The 14,925-nt window shown below is 40.7% G+C and overlaps 1 pseudogene; it reads left to right on the top strand.

The window, feature by feature from the left end:
• The first annotated feature begins 12,827 nt into the window (after positions 1-12,827).
• On the top strand, positions 12,828-13,424 carry LOC110135304 (protein cornichon homolog 4 pseudogene; annotated as a pseudogene).
• The last annotated feature ends 1,501 nt before the right edge of the window (positions 13,425-14,925 follow it).

Below are 14,925 nucleotides of genomic sequence, written 5' to 3'. Positions count from 1 at the left end.
GTCCACAGCGTAAAGATTAAATGAAATTTAAACTGTACTGTAGGGAACAAAAAAGACATTTCAGGTTTCAACTCGGTTTGGCCACCTCCCCAGCCTTCATGCGCTGGGGAACTGAAGGTTTCTCGGGTAAAAACAATGAGAAGACAAGGAACATAGCTAAGAACCACTCGTCCGGCCGCCAGCGTTCTGACGTGAGCCAGCCGGTTTTTGGAAGGGCCGAGGTGACCCGACTTGAGGAACAAGGAGTGGCGTCCCGCCTCAGCGGGAACGTCCCGGGCGGCCTTTGTCCTGCCTGCTCCCTGCGGCCGGACCTTCCTCAGGGCTGCAGCGAGGCTGGTAGTCAGCAGTGTCGTGGCCACTGGCCTAGGCAGACCCCACCGAATCTGCCCAGAGGCAGCTCCTCCTTCACCCAAGGTCTGGGCCTCTGGGAGGCAGCTAACCATTCCCACAGCAGGGATGATGCAAGTGTCAGTGAGCCAAGTTGGTTCCGGTTTTCAGAAGACATATTTGCACTTTAATGGGCTCTTCTGTGGACTCTGAACCTAGAGAGTCTCCTTTCCCAAAACTGTCTCATCTTTTGTATTCCCTACCGTAGTGAACACGTCCAACCAGTCACCTAAGCCAGAAGCTGGAGGGTTTTTAGACTCCGGCCATTCCCCTCTGGCATTACTCAGTCCACAAGCCCTGCCAGTAGTTTCTCTTAAACTGTTCTGGAGTCTGTCTTCTCTGTTTTTAAACAGCTGCCAGTGTCTTAATTCGAGAGCTGTTTGTGTCATCTCTCTTAACCACTCTTTATAACCCCACACCCTAAGAAGTCGCCATCAATACCTTAATGCATTTCCTCCTAGTCTTTTAAAGATTTACTAGCTGTGTGTCCTTGGGTAAATTAGTTAATCTTCCTATGCTTCAATCTTCTCATCTATAAAATGGAAATAATAATATTACCAACTTCACAGTTTAGAGAATTGAATTCATTAAATTATGAATTGAATTAAGAAAAAACATTTAGAATAGGGTCTGGCAACGAAGTGTCAGATACTAAGTATAACATAATTATTAGATACTATTTTTTTATATAGTAATCGCAACTGACTGCAAAATTGAAAGATCAAAATCTCTTAGAAAATAAGTAATTGCAAAGAACCATAAAAAAAACATCAAGAATGTGTATAATCAAAATCATAAAGAATAATTCTGGAAAGCATTGACTTCCAAAACAAAGCTGATCCAACACTGAAAAGAATGAATCTCATTCTTGAGTTATTTAGAAAACATTGCTGCTGCGTGGTTATCTACTAAGGCTGATTTAGTCATAATTTTTTATGTGGATATCATTATTGAAATTCTTGAATCAACATTTACTATCTTGAAATATAATCTTTTAAAAGTTTACATCCTCTCATTCCATTTTCTTACATCTCAGCAAAATGTTATATTGAACAGTCAGGCATTTTTCATGTAGTTATCTCTCTCAAGGGTGTGTTTTTCTACACCATTTTCTTCTACTGCAGGGAAATACATAAGCATAAGAGAGAGGAAGCAAAATTATTACATTCCTTTGTTCAAGGAGAGTAACCATTTTCTATGTAAAGAATTAGAATTTTGGACTAGACTACAATAAAATTTGCATCTTGCCTTTTTTCCTTCTTAAGATAAAATAATATTTTCCTATGTAGATTGAAAAAACTTTTCACCACAATCATTGTAGGTAGTTTTAACTTCATTTGGAAGTGAGTTTTTTCCTTTCCTCTTTCAGAATATGCAGAATATGTAGTACTTGATAGTGCAGAATGGTGGGCTTCTTCTGTAATTAGTCTTTCATTACTCAAATGGATAGTGTAGGTATATTTCCCTTGATATCATGACTGTGTCGAATTCAAAATTGTGCCCTGTTTTGAGAAAATCCATACTCACCAAAAGCTATATCATTTCAGGTAGGTTGCTGTTAAGCTATGTATCTACACAGTTTTCTGAAGTTACAAACATCTAAATTAGCTTTAAATTAAGAAGTTTTCTTGCAGGATCTTATTTCTGAATGTATACCTTGATGAGAGTAGAAAGTGTTCCCTTCCTGTAACAAAGGGAAACAATATTAACAAGCATGACTTAAAACAAAAACAATAAACAACAACACTAATAATTGTACAACAGAAGTTTGAAGCCTATCACTATCAGAAAAACAAAACAACAAACCAACATTCAAAACACCAAATATTTTATTGTTCCCTAGTATTTTTTTATTGTTCCCTAGTATGGTTAAATCTCAAAGATGAAAAAAATTGCCACTGTTTTTTGACTCATTTGACCAAAACCAAACAAACAAAAAAGTTAAGAACAGCCTCATTGTTTATGCAATAGAAGACCTGCTTGTGTGTCTGTTTGTTTTGCTTTGGGGACCTTTGTATTATTGTTGCTACAACTTCCCCAGGCTAAGCCTAAGACTTCATCCAAAATTATTCAGTGCTTGGGTCTGAGAGCAGGAGTTTCTAATCTTGAGATTATGGAGTGAAGTCTAGGATCCTGGATTTGAAGAGTATGGAATTTACTCAAATTTTAGCTGGAGAAGCATAATTTATACACATAAACATGGGCACTAATAAACAGTAAAAGATACCTCGATAATTATAGAACATACAGGAAAAATAATAGAGCCCAGAGGGAAAGTCTGGAGGCAACCCTTTTGGCTGTGGTAGCCTTGCTGGAGATGAAATGTCTGGAAATGCTACACTTTACCCTGCTGTCTTAATTTTTCACTATTCTTCCTGATTTTACTTTTTTTTTTTTGGTGGGGTGTATGACAGTGTGGTATGAGCAGAATGTTAGTATCAGGTATTCAAAGATGTGTAATTTGATCTTATAGTTTACATCTATACTCAGAATGGCTCAAAGTGTGGAAAATGGTGTAGCCAGTCTAGATGTTTCTCCATCTATTTCTGAGCGAGAATTCTCTCAGCCAATCATTGGAAATTATCATATTATTAATACGTCCAAAAAGATAAGCAGAGGTCCCAGTGTTCTGTAGGCTTCTCAGAGCTCGTTGTTGAGCTTGTAACAGGAGGGAAAGGGATAGGGCACAAGTTTTGAGAGAATGTCATAGCTCAAGGACACAGCATGAACCAATTAGAATCAAATGGGTCCAAGATGGCAGAGGAGTCAACTTCTAGCCCTTGATCTTCTCTCAGCAAGCTATCATGACAGTTCCAAGGTACCATCAAGAGACCAAAAAGTGGCCCAACTCCTAGAAATCTCCAGCCCTTCCCCAAAATAGTTGGAATAATCCTCCCTCTCATTAGCCCATGAAATTACCCAGCCCATAAAAGCTACCCAAGCCACATTTCAAGGCCACACTTGCCCTCTGTGATGGGCGACACTCTGTCTGTGGAGCATGCTTCTCTCTAATTCTGAGTAAATCCTCTTCTTACCTATCACTTTGTCTCTCACTGAATTCTTTCTGTGATGAGACCAAGAACCTGAACTTCATGAGGTCCTGAAACCAGGTACCATGGGTTTTGGCTGGGTTCAAGTCCCAGTCACGTGGGTTGAAGTCCCAATCTGAGGTAAACAGTTTCAGGTTGACCCACCTCCATCCCCCTCCTCTCCATACCCCCAGACTCAAGGCACTCACACACTGTCCGTTAGCTCAGTCCTGGACCTTTAGGAGAAATCAGTATAAAATGGAATATTCCATGCTGTGATGGAGATTTTCCTCATATCATTCATTTTTATCTTCCTGATAGAACTTTGTGTTTTCATTTTTCTAAATGTCCCTGCCTGTGACCATTTACTAGAGATTATAAGGAGGAAGAAAATTGTCTTTCACGGACTGCATGAAAGGCAAGGGTTTCTCTTGTCCTCCCCTCTATTCTTTGTCTGGGAAATGCTTCTGTACTCTTATCTCCAGTTGCCTGATTTGGGGACAACTTTTTTTTTTTTTTTGGTTGTGCCACACAACATATGGGACCTCAGTTCCCCCACCAGGGATCAAACCTATGCCCCCACATTAGAAGTCTTAACCATAGATTAAGACTGGGGAAGTCCCTGAGACAGTTTTTTTAAGTCAACTGTTTCTTTCTCCCTTCTTGTGGAGGGTGCCAGCATCGGCTGGAATTTGAATCTTTCTCCTCAGAGAGTTCTGTGGACAGAACGTAAGCTGTCTATAGTTGAGCTGCTGGCCGAGTCACTCTTGCCCTGATGGAATGGATTTGAAAGCAAGATCTTACAATTGGTGACATCACTTGCTAACATGAGTCATCGTTTCCTTTAGGCTGAAGGATTTCTGACTGATTTCCAACCCTTCTCCACATAATTTCTTTCTTTCTTCTTTTTAAAAATGATTTTATTCATTTATTAGCTGTGTTGAGTCTTCACTGCTCTCGGCCTCTTCTCTGGTTGCAGAGAGCGGGGCTGCTCTCAGAGGGGCAGGGCTTTCTCCCTGTGGTGAATTCTCTTGGTGCAGAGCACAGGTTCAATAGCTGTGGCACACAGGCAGAGCTGTTCTGAGGCATGTGGGATCTTCCTCCCCCAGGGATGGAACCCGTGTTTACTGCATTGGCAGGTGGATTATTTACCTCTGAACCTCAGGGAAGCCCTCATTTCTTTTTAAGTTCATTTTTATCTTCCATCCTGTTTTACTTTCTGAGTTTGTCTTTTTCCTTTCTTTGAAATGAATTCTCTGGGTATAATGATAATGCTTCACTTTATCTACTTGGTTTTACGTTCTTTGAGGGCTATGACCTTTCTTTATCTTGGCGTCATCTTCAGGAATTTGCACGTAATTAATATTGAGGGCTATGACCTTTCTTTATCTTGGCGTCATCTTCAGGAATTTGCACGTAATTAATATTTAATAGATGTTTGCTGAATGGAACTGAGTCTTTCATCTAACTTCGCACTCGGGTATTTGAGGTAAATTTAGAAAGCAAGTGTTATTATTACTGTCTTTACAAAAATTAAGAGAAATCAAATTCAAAAGTTTGGCTAGTAGGAGAGTTCAAAGACTGAGGCAATTGTGACTGAAGCCAATTAAAAAAAAAGATTGTGTGACTTTGTGTGTTAGTTTTACCTGCAGAAATAAGTGTATTGAAGAAATCATCTCCGATGTATAGTTAGGAGTCTTTGAGGTTAGCATTTAATTTCTCTGAAGCATAAAATCATTTTCAGACTCATAGCCACAAGAGACCTTAGAGATCATAAAAGATAACCTTATTTTATAGGTGATGAAACAAGTACTGTACAAATGAGTTTCTCACATTCATACAACTAGTTACTAATAGAATGAAGATGGGACACAACTCTGCTTGTGAGGAGTCAGGCACTTTTCATATTGCACACTAGTTCTTTTCAGTTCAGTTCAGTCGCTCAGTCGTGTCCAACTCTTTGCGACCCCATGAATCGCAACATGCCAGGCCTCCCTGTCCATCACAAACTCCCGAAGTTTACTCAAACTCATGGCCATCGAGTCGGTCATGCCATCCAGCCACCTCATCCTCTGTTGTCCCCTTCTCCTCCTGCCCCCAGTCCCTCCCAGCATCAGGGTCTTTTCCAACGAGTCAACTCTTCACATGAGGTGGCCAAAAAGCTTCAAAATCAGTCCTTCCAATGAACACCCAGGACTGATCTCCTTTAGGATGGACTGGTTGGATCTCCTTGCAGTCCAAGGGACTCTCAAGAGTCTTCTCCAACACCACTGTTCAAAAGCATCAATTCTTCTGCACTCAGCTTTCTTCACAGTCCAACTCTCACCTCCATACATGACCACTGGAAAAACCATAGCCTTGACCAAACAGACCTTTGTAGGCAAAGTAATGTCTCTGCTTTTTAATATACTATCTAGGTTGGTCATAACTTTCCTTCCAAGGAGTAAGCGTCTTTTAATTTCATGGCTGCAGTCACCATCTGCACTGATTTTGGAGCCCAAAAAAATAAAGTCTGACACTGTTTCCACTGTCTCCCCATCTATTTCCCATGAAGTGGTGGGACCAGATGCCTTCCATCTCCCTTCAGAGTGCCACTCATTAACAGAAGACAGAAGTTATGTCTTTTTAAAAATATTTACCTTCTTTCCTTTCAAATTTGAGTCTATATTAAAATACTGTTATGGGGTGTTAAATATCTCAATTAGAAAGGAAAGGAAGTGAATTCTCGGCTGATCTATTTCCTTTGTATAGACTCACTTGAATTTCATAGAATTTTATTGCTAATTTGGCTCAGACAGAAAAGAATCTACCTGCAGTGAAGGAGACTAGGGTTTGATCCCTGGCTTGAGAAGATCCCCTGGAGAAGGGAATGGCAACCCACTGCAGTATCCTTGCCTGGGAAATCTCATGGACAGAGGAGCCTGGTGGGCTAGAGTCCATGGGGTCGCAAAGAGTCGGGCATGACTGAGCAACTAACACACTTTCAAAGGGACCTTAAGGTCACCTAAGATCACATTATCAGTAAGTGGTGAAGTTGAGGACCAAAACAAATGTCATCTCCCTCAAAATCCATTACAAAGAATTTTATTCTTTCCATTGTGAAGAATTTCTTCCTTTTTTTTTTCTTTTTGCATTTTTGGATCATGTGCATTAGTTCAATTTGTGAGTGTTAATAAAATGGAGATCCATATTTGTTTTGAATTAGATATCAAATGCCTGAAAGGGGATTTGGAGAGAAAATAAAGTAAGAAGACAGAGCAATTGGATGTTTTGGCTTTTTTCAAAAAATAATTTTATTTTGTAACATTTTTTAAAAATTTATTTTATGTTGGAGTATGTGCTGAGTCACTCAGTCATGTTGGACCCTTTGTGACCCCGTGGACTGTAGCCTGAAAGACTCCTCTGTCCACGGAATTCTGCAGGCAAGAATACCGAAGTGTGTTGCCATTCCCTTCTCCAATCTTGTAGTGTAGTTGGTTTACAATGTTGTGTTAGTTTCAGGTCAACAGCAAAGTGAATCAGTTATGTATGTAAGAGCAATTGATTCTTAACCAAAGATAGAAAACATCCTAATCATGTGCTTCAAATACTAGGCCATTAGAGCTGGAGGGATCCTTAGAGACCACATGAGCAAGCCCTGTTAGTTCCAGATGAAGATGCTGAGGCCCATCTTCACCAAAGTCACACAGTAGGTTATTACCAGAGGCAGGATTAGAATCTAGGTCCCTGGATTCCCCATGCAGGAGGCCAGTGTTTTCCAAAGCTCAATCATTTGAAAACTACCTTTCCAATTTGTCCAAATCCACTTATCATTTGTGTTAGTATTTACTTAATATTTTTATTTGAATTGTTATTTTTAAAATTAAATAATATGTAATGTATTTTAAAACTTCCATTTACTCTTCAGAAAAAAATATGGCTATTATCATAAATGGAAAACCAGTGTTGTTTGCTATATCAGAAGACAAATATAAACATTAAAACTTTGGCTATATTTCTAAATTCTGCTTAATTTCTCCTCTTGCTGAAGGCATGTCTCCTGAGGTTTACTCTCTTTTTAAAGAGAGAAACAGCAAGTGTTAGAGACCCCAAATGAGAATTACTTCTTGATGTAATTAAAGGCAATAGAAAGGAAACCTCTTTCTCACTATGCATTTTTTGTTACATATGTGGCAGCTAAAAAATGTTTTGTATGCCACCAGCAACTCATACTCCACATTCTGGGCAATACTGCCCTGACCTATATAATAGCATGTATTGAAAATGCATTTTAACCCTGTGCTTTCATTCTTGGGTTACACTGTATTTTATAAACATTGATTGGCTCTTATCTAACCTGTGTCTGAAGGGCATAGATCGTTCCCCCCACCCCCCACCTCCTCCCGCCATCCACAAGAGGAATGAACTGAGTTCCAGAGAGGTTTGAAGAATTATCCCTGCACAGCGATAAGCTTGAGGCAGCCCGGGGCAAATAAACTAGGCTTAACTTCCTGATAAGGATTTGGCCTGCTTCCTCCCCTTGATGTGATCTGGGAACCTAGGAGTTGTGCAATCCTTATGGTTTGCTCCATAAGACCATCCCCATGGAAAAGAAATGCGAAAAAGCAAAATGGCCGTCTGAGGAGGCCTTACAAATACCTGTGAAAAGAAGAGAAACAAAAAGCAAAGGAGAAAAGGAAAGATATTCCCATCTGAATGCAGAATTCCAAAGAATAGCAAGGAAAGATAAGAAAGCCTCCCTCAGCAATCAATGCAAAGAAATAGAGGAAAACAACAGAATGGGAAAGATGAGAGATCTCATCAAGAAAATTAGAGATACCAAGGGAACATTTCATGCAAAGATGGGTTCGATAAAGGACAGAAATGGTATGGACCTAACAGAAGCAGAAGATATTAAGAAGAGGTGGCAAGAATACACAGAAGAACTGTACAAAAAAGATCTTCACGACCCAGATAATCACAATGGTGTAATCACTCACCTAGAGCCAGACATCCTGCAATATGAAGTCAGGTGGGCCTTAGGAAGCATCACTATGAACAAAGCTAGTGGAGATGATGGAATTCCAGTAGAGCTATTTCAAATCCTGAAAGATGATGCTGTGAAAGTGCTGCACTCAATATGCCAGCAAATTTGGAAAGCTCAGCAGCAGCCACAGGACTGGAAAAGGTCAGTTTTCACTCCAATCCCAAAGAAAGGCAATCCCAAAGAATGCTCAAACTACCGCACAATTGCACTCATCTCACATACTAATAAAGTAATGCTCAAAATTCTCCAAGCCAGGCTTCAGCAATACGTGAACCATGAACTTCCAGATGTTCAAGCTGGTTTTAGAAAAGGCAGAGGAACCAGAGATCAAATTGCCAACATCCGATGGATCATCGAAAAAGCAAGAGAGTTCCAGAAAAACATTTATTTCTGCTTTATTGACTATGCCAAAGCCTTTGACTGTGTGGATCACAATAAACTGTGGAAAATTCTGAAAGAGATGGGAATACCAGACCACCTGACCTGACTCTTGAGAAACCTATATTCAGGTCAGGAAGCAACAGTTAGAACTGGACATGGAACAACAGACTGGTTCCAAATAGGAAAAGGAGTAGTCAAGGCTGTATATTGTCACCCTGCTTATTTAACTTATATGCAGAGTATATCATGAGAAACGCTGGGCTGGAGGAAGCACAAGCTGGAATCAAGATTGCCAGGAGAAATATAAATAACCTCAGATATGCAGATGACACCACCCTTATGGCAGAAAGTGAAGAAGAACTAAAAAGCCTCTTGATGAAAGTGAAAGAGGAGAGTGAAAAAGTTGGCTTTAAGCTTAACATTCAGAAAACTAAGATCATGGCTTCTGGTCCCATCACTTCGTGGGAAATAGATATGAAAACAGTGGAAACAGTGGCTGACTCTATTTTTTGGGGCTCCAAAATCACTGCAGATGGTGATTGCAGCCATAAAATTAAAAGACACTTTACTCCTTGGAAGGAACGTTATGACCAACCTAGACAGCATATTAAAAAGCAGAGACATTACTTTGCCAACAAAGGTCTGTCTGGTCAAGGCTATGGTTTTTCCAGTGGTCATGTATGGATGTGAGAGTTGGACTGTGAAGAAAGCTGAGCGCCGAAGAATTGATGCTTTTGAACAGTGCTGTTGAAGACTCTTGAGAGTCCCTTGGACTGCAAGGAGATCCAACCAGTCCATCCTAAAGGAGATAAGTCCTGGGTGTTCATTGGAAGGACTGATGCTGAAGCTGAAACTCCAATACTTTGGCCACCTCATGTGAAGAGTTGACTCATTGGAAAAGACCCTGATGCTGGGAGGGACTGGGGGCAGGAGGAGAAGGGGACGACAGAGGATGAGGTGGCTGGATGGCATGACCGACTCGATGGGCATGAGTTTGAGTAAACTCCGGGAGTTTGTGATGGACAGGGAGGCCTGGCGTGCTACGATTCATGGGGTCGCAAAGAGTTGGACACGACTGAGCAACTGAACTGACTATGGTTTGCTCCAGCTGTCAAGCAGAGGGTTGAGGAGGGTGGGGCAGAGGCTAGCCTTTAAACTGAGTCTGGTCCTTGCCAGGTTAGCTGATTTAATCCTCCCAGTGCTCATATCCCATTTCACAATTTCAAAGAGACTAAGTAATTTTACAAATTCACATACTGGTTAGAGGCAGAGGCAGCACATGAACGCCCCTTCTTAAGCTCATGTGCTTCACTGACACCATGAAATTATACATTCAGAGACCTGGGTTCTAGGCTTATTGTGCCACCAGTTTGAAATATAATACTACTCAAAAGATCAAAGGATCCTGAGCCATTATCAACCCCGTTTGCTCTGTCCAGTCATGGGCTTCCTTAGTTTTCTCACTGCCTCCTCCAGGAACTCAAGTGGATTCATGTAGTAGCCCCGTAACTCCATCTCTCTTCCCTGCATAAGTACCATTTAGCCCTTATCTTTATTTTGCATCACATGTGCTTAGTCACTCAGTTGTGTCTGACTCTTTGTGGCCCCATGGGCTGCAACCTGCCAGGCTCTTCTGTCCATGGGATTCTCCAGGCAAGAAGAATACTGGAGTGGCTTGCCAGGCCCGCCTCCAGGGGATCTTTCTGACCCAGGGATTGAACGCAGGTCTCCCACATTGCAGGTGTCTGAGCCGCCACGGAAACCCATTTTGCATCATGCTGTGACATTATTAGAGCAATGGCAAACTCTGAGAAATTGGTTTAAAAAATTGAAATTTCAAAATTAAATGCTGTTAAGAATCAACATAAACCAGATTAATTTTTTTCATTCGTAGAAATGATCCATATGAGAGATAGTTTATAAATTGACTTGACTTTCTCCTAAACTTCACCAGGAATGCCTTTACTGAGGGGTGGAGAGGCAAGTGTAGGCTGAGAGGAACCTGCTTAGAGGGAGGCTGTTAAGAGGGAGAGTGAAAGGACCTAAAATGAGGGGAGACATCTTAATAACCAGGAGTTCAGGGACTTCTCTGGTGGCCCAGAGATTAAGACTCTGAGCTTCTGATGCGGGGGTGGAAGGGTGTGGAGGGGTGGGTTCCAAGCCCTGGTTGGTAAACTAAGATCCCACATGCCTCGAGGTACAAACAAAAACAAATAAAACAAAACGAAAACAGGAATTCAAAAGGACTTGGAATGAGGAGCAGAGTGTGGGGGAGAGGAAAAGACGGCAGGGAGTGGGGGACAGGAGATGACAAGGGGGGAAGGACAGGGCAGTTTTCTCCTCTCTGCAGCTCCTTAGCCTGGGTCCTCTGCCTGGAGCACCTCCTGCGTGTATCCCAGCGTCTTCTCCCGTCCCTTGAGTTGGCAGTGCCCTCAGTCAAGTGGGAGACAGAGGCTTAATGCTCCTTCTTGCTCCTTTTGGACAGCAGCTCCCCCAGCAGCCTGCTGCCCTGGAGAATATCATCATCTTTTCCCATTTCAGCAGGTCCTTCATAAACACTTTCTCCTTCAACCCCCATGGATGTGCTGCCCTACAGTGCTCACACTGCCTAAGCCATGGTGCCCCCATCTCCATGGTCCACGTATCATATATTTTAATGCACAAGCTTTTTAAAGTATCTGAGGAATAACTTCAAATGGGGAACTAAAGGTTCCTCCATCTTTCAATGTTGTTTATTGAAATATGGCCCAAAGGTAATAGACCCATATCACATGAGGAGCTAGCAAGTGACACATCCTTCTCAATGGCTTGTCTGATGACATCATTGATTTTGGATAATTCATTTACCATTTATTTCACCCCCAAACACAGCCTGCTACACACACATATACGTACAAATTCTAATCATTTTCCTTTTTTGTAAATAAATGTAAGGATTGTGGGTGGTAAATGATGTTTAAGAAGTTGGGACACCCTCTGATATCAGTGCTTTAAACTAGTAATTTTCACTGGAGTGATTTCAGTTTTATTGACAGACAATTTGAAAGCACAAAGAAAGTGTATTCAACATAACAGCAAGGAATAATGAAAGTCCTTGAGTCAGTGACTAAGCCAACAAATAAAACCTCTCATTGTTTGCCAAGCTCTTGATTTGTCCTCTTGGGGAAAAAAAAAAAGTGATTTCAAACCCAAAGTGATTTCAAACAAACCTCTCTTAAAAGGAATTAAAACTTGAGGAAGGCAAGAAGGAATTGAGTGTATCTGAGAAAGGAGCTTGTCTTCAGGTGCAGACAATTTTCATCAAAGGAAAGAACCTGCAAATGTGACCGTGAAATCAAAGTTTCTTCTCTTTGAGGAGAAGTTCCAGACATTAACTGAATTTGTAACTAGTGGAGGATTTGTGCCCAAAGGAGTTGATAACAGAATGAAATTGACCTTAAAAAAAGGTCTCTAGGAGGGAGCCCTTGGAGAATTAGAAATCAGGAAGATAACCAGTCATCGAGCAGAAGGAACCATAGTCTGGAAAGTACATCATTTGGGTCTGGAGAAGTAGCAAAGTTCAGTGGGAAAAGTCTGAAACTTGAAGTCTGGAATTTGAGTCTCTCTTGCTGATGATTCACATGACTTAGGATATGCAGCCTTCTGTTTCAGCCTTAGAAATGCCTGCTGACTAAAAGAGAAAGTATGTGTGAAATGCTTTATGCCTCTAGATGGAAAAACTATGTGTAAAGGCAGGCTAGTAATGTAATAGTTTCTGTTCAGCTCTCAGGCTTCATTGGACTCCTTAGAAATTTATGCAGCTGGAATTACCAAATGATTTGAGGAAGAGACTCTGAATGATGGAGGAGCAGGCAGTTATAAAACAGATATAAGTGAATTAGTAATATAATACCTAGTATTTTATTTCTTTGAAATAGGACCAGTAAAGCTGATGAATACACCATTTGTTTTTCTTCTGCCAAAGTAGAACCATTTTCCCAGGGCGGCGGCGGAGGAGGATGGAGGCGGTGGTGTTCCTCTTCTCTCTCCTCAACTGTTGCGCGCTCATCTTCCTTTGGGTGTACTTCATAATTACATCGTCTGATTTAGAATGTGATTACATTAATGCTAGCTCATGGTGCTCAAAGTGAATCAAGTGGGTAATTCCAGAATTGGCTGACCATACTCTTGTCACTGTACTAATGCTCATTTCATTGCACTGGTTCATCATCCTTCTCAACTTGCCTGTTGCAGCCTGGAATATATATCGGGACATTATGGTGCCAAGTGGTAACGCGGGAGCATTTGATCCAACAGAAATACACAATCGAGGGCAGCTGAAATCACACAGGAAAGAAGCCGTGATCAAATTTGGTTTCCACCTGCTGTTCCTTCATGTATCTTTACAGTATGATTTTAGCTTTGATAAATGACTGAAGCTGGAGTAGCCGTGGTTGAAGTCGGCCTACACTACAGTGCATGGTTGAGGAGCCAGAGACTACTTAAATCATCCTTAGAACCGTGACCATAGCAGTATATTTTTTTCTCTTTGAACAAAAAATATTTTTGCTGTATTTTTACCATATAAAGTATTTAAAAAACATGAAAAAAAAAAAAAAGAACCATTTTCCCTGAAATTTTCCTTATGTCTTTCTTGTTGCTTTCCTCCCAAACTTATCTTATTTTCTCTCTTTTAAAACCTCTCTTGCATTTACTCCTTTGGGGGAAGGTATTGTAAAAGGGTTAACTACCTAACTTTTCTCACCAATGCCTTCACTTAAATTTGTCCTGATATTTCTAAATTATGTTTCTATATATGGACTTGGGTGGAACATAATAAATGCTAAGGGAAAGGCCAAATTGAGAAGGTAGAAGGATTGGCAAGAAGTTGAAATCCAAGGACTTGAGTCATGAAAAGGAAATGATTGAGGTTAAAATATAATCAAGCTGTGAAAGGAATCAGAAGTTTTTTCTTAAATGAAAATTATTGTTTATGGCCGTCACTGTTCCAGTCCCAGAACTTAAGGCTCCTCAAGTCCATGAAACATGGCTCTGGAAGGAGATGCTTCAATGTGTTATCTTGTTTCAATAACTTCTTAAGTTTCCATTCATTCAGTTCAGAAGATACAGAAAACAGAAGGCTTGTATATTTTTGAGATTAATCCTTTGTCTGTTGCTTCATTTGCTATTATTTTCTCCCCATCTGAGGGCTGTCTTTGCACCTTGCTAATAGTTTCCTTTGTTGTGCAAAAGCTTTTAAGTTTCATTAGGTCCCATTTATTTATTTTTGCTTTTATTTCTAAAATTCTGGGATGTGGGTCATAGAGGATCCAACTCCTCCAGCTCAACTCCAGAAAAATAAATGACCCAATCAAAAAATGGGCCAAAGAACTCAACAGACATTTCTCCAAGGAAGACATACAGATGGCTAACAAACACATGAAAAGATGCTCAACATCACTCATTATCAGAGAAATGCAAATCAAAACCACAATGAGGTACCATTATACGCCAGTCAGGATGGCTGCTATCCAAAAGTCTACAAGCAATAAATGCTGGAGAGGGTGTGGAGAAAAGGGAACCCTCTTACACTGTTGGTGGGAATGCAAATTAGTACAGCCACTATGGAAAACAGTGTGGAGATTTCTTAAAAAGCTGGAAATAGAACTGCCATATGACCCAGCAATCCCACTTCTGGGCATACACACCGAGGAAACCAGATCTGAAAGAGACACGTGCACCCCAATGTTCATCGCAGCACTGTTTATAATAGCCAGGACATGGAAGCAACCTAGATGCCCATCAGCAGACGAATGGATGAGGAAGCTGTGGTACATATACACCATGGAATACTACTCAGCCATTAAAAAGAATTCATTTGAATCAGTTCTAATGAGATGGATGAAACTGGAGCCCATTATACAGAGCGAAGTAAGCCAGAAAGATAAAGACCATTACAGTATACTAACACATATATATGGAATTTAGAAAGATGGTAACGATAACCCTATATGCAAAACAGAAAAAGAGACTCAGATGTATAGAACAGACTTGTGGACTCTGGGAGAAGGCGAGGGTGGGAAGTTTCAAGAGAACAGCATTGAAACATGTATATTATCTAGG

The sequence above is a fragment of the Odocoileus virginianus genome, chromosome 17 (assembly GCF_023699985.2).
Source record: "Odocoileus virginianus isolate 20LAN1187 ecotype Illinois chromosome 17, Ovbor_1.2, whole genome shotgun sequence".
In the NCBI taxonomy this organism is placed as follows: domain Eukaryota; kingdom Metazoa; phylum Chordata; class Mammalia; order Artiodactyla; family Cervidae; genus Odocoileus; species Odocoileus virginianus.
This window is presented reverse-complemented; position numbering and strand designations above follow the sequence as displayed.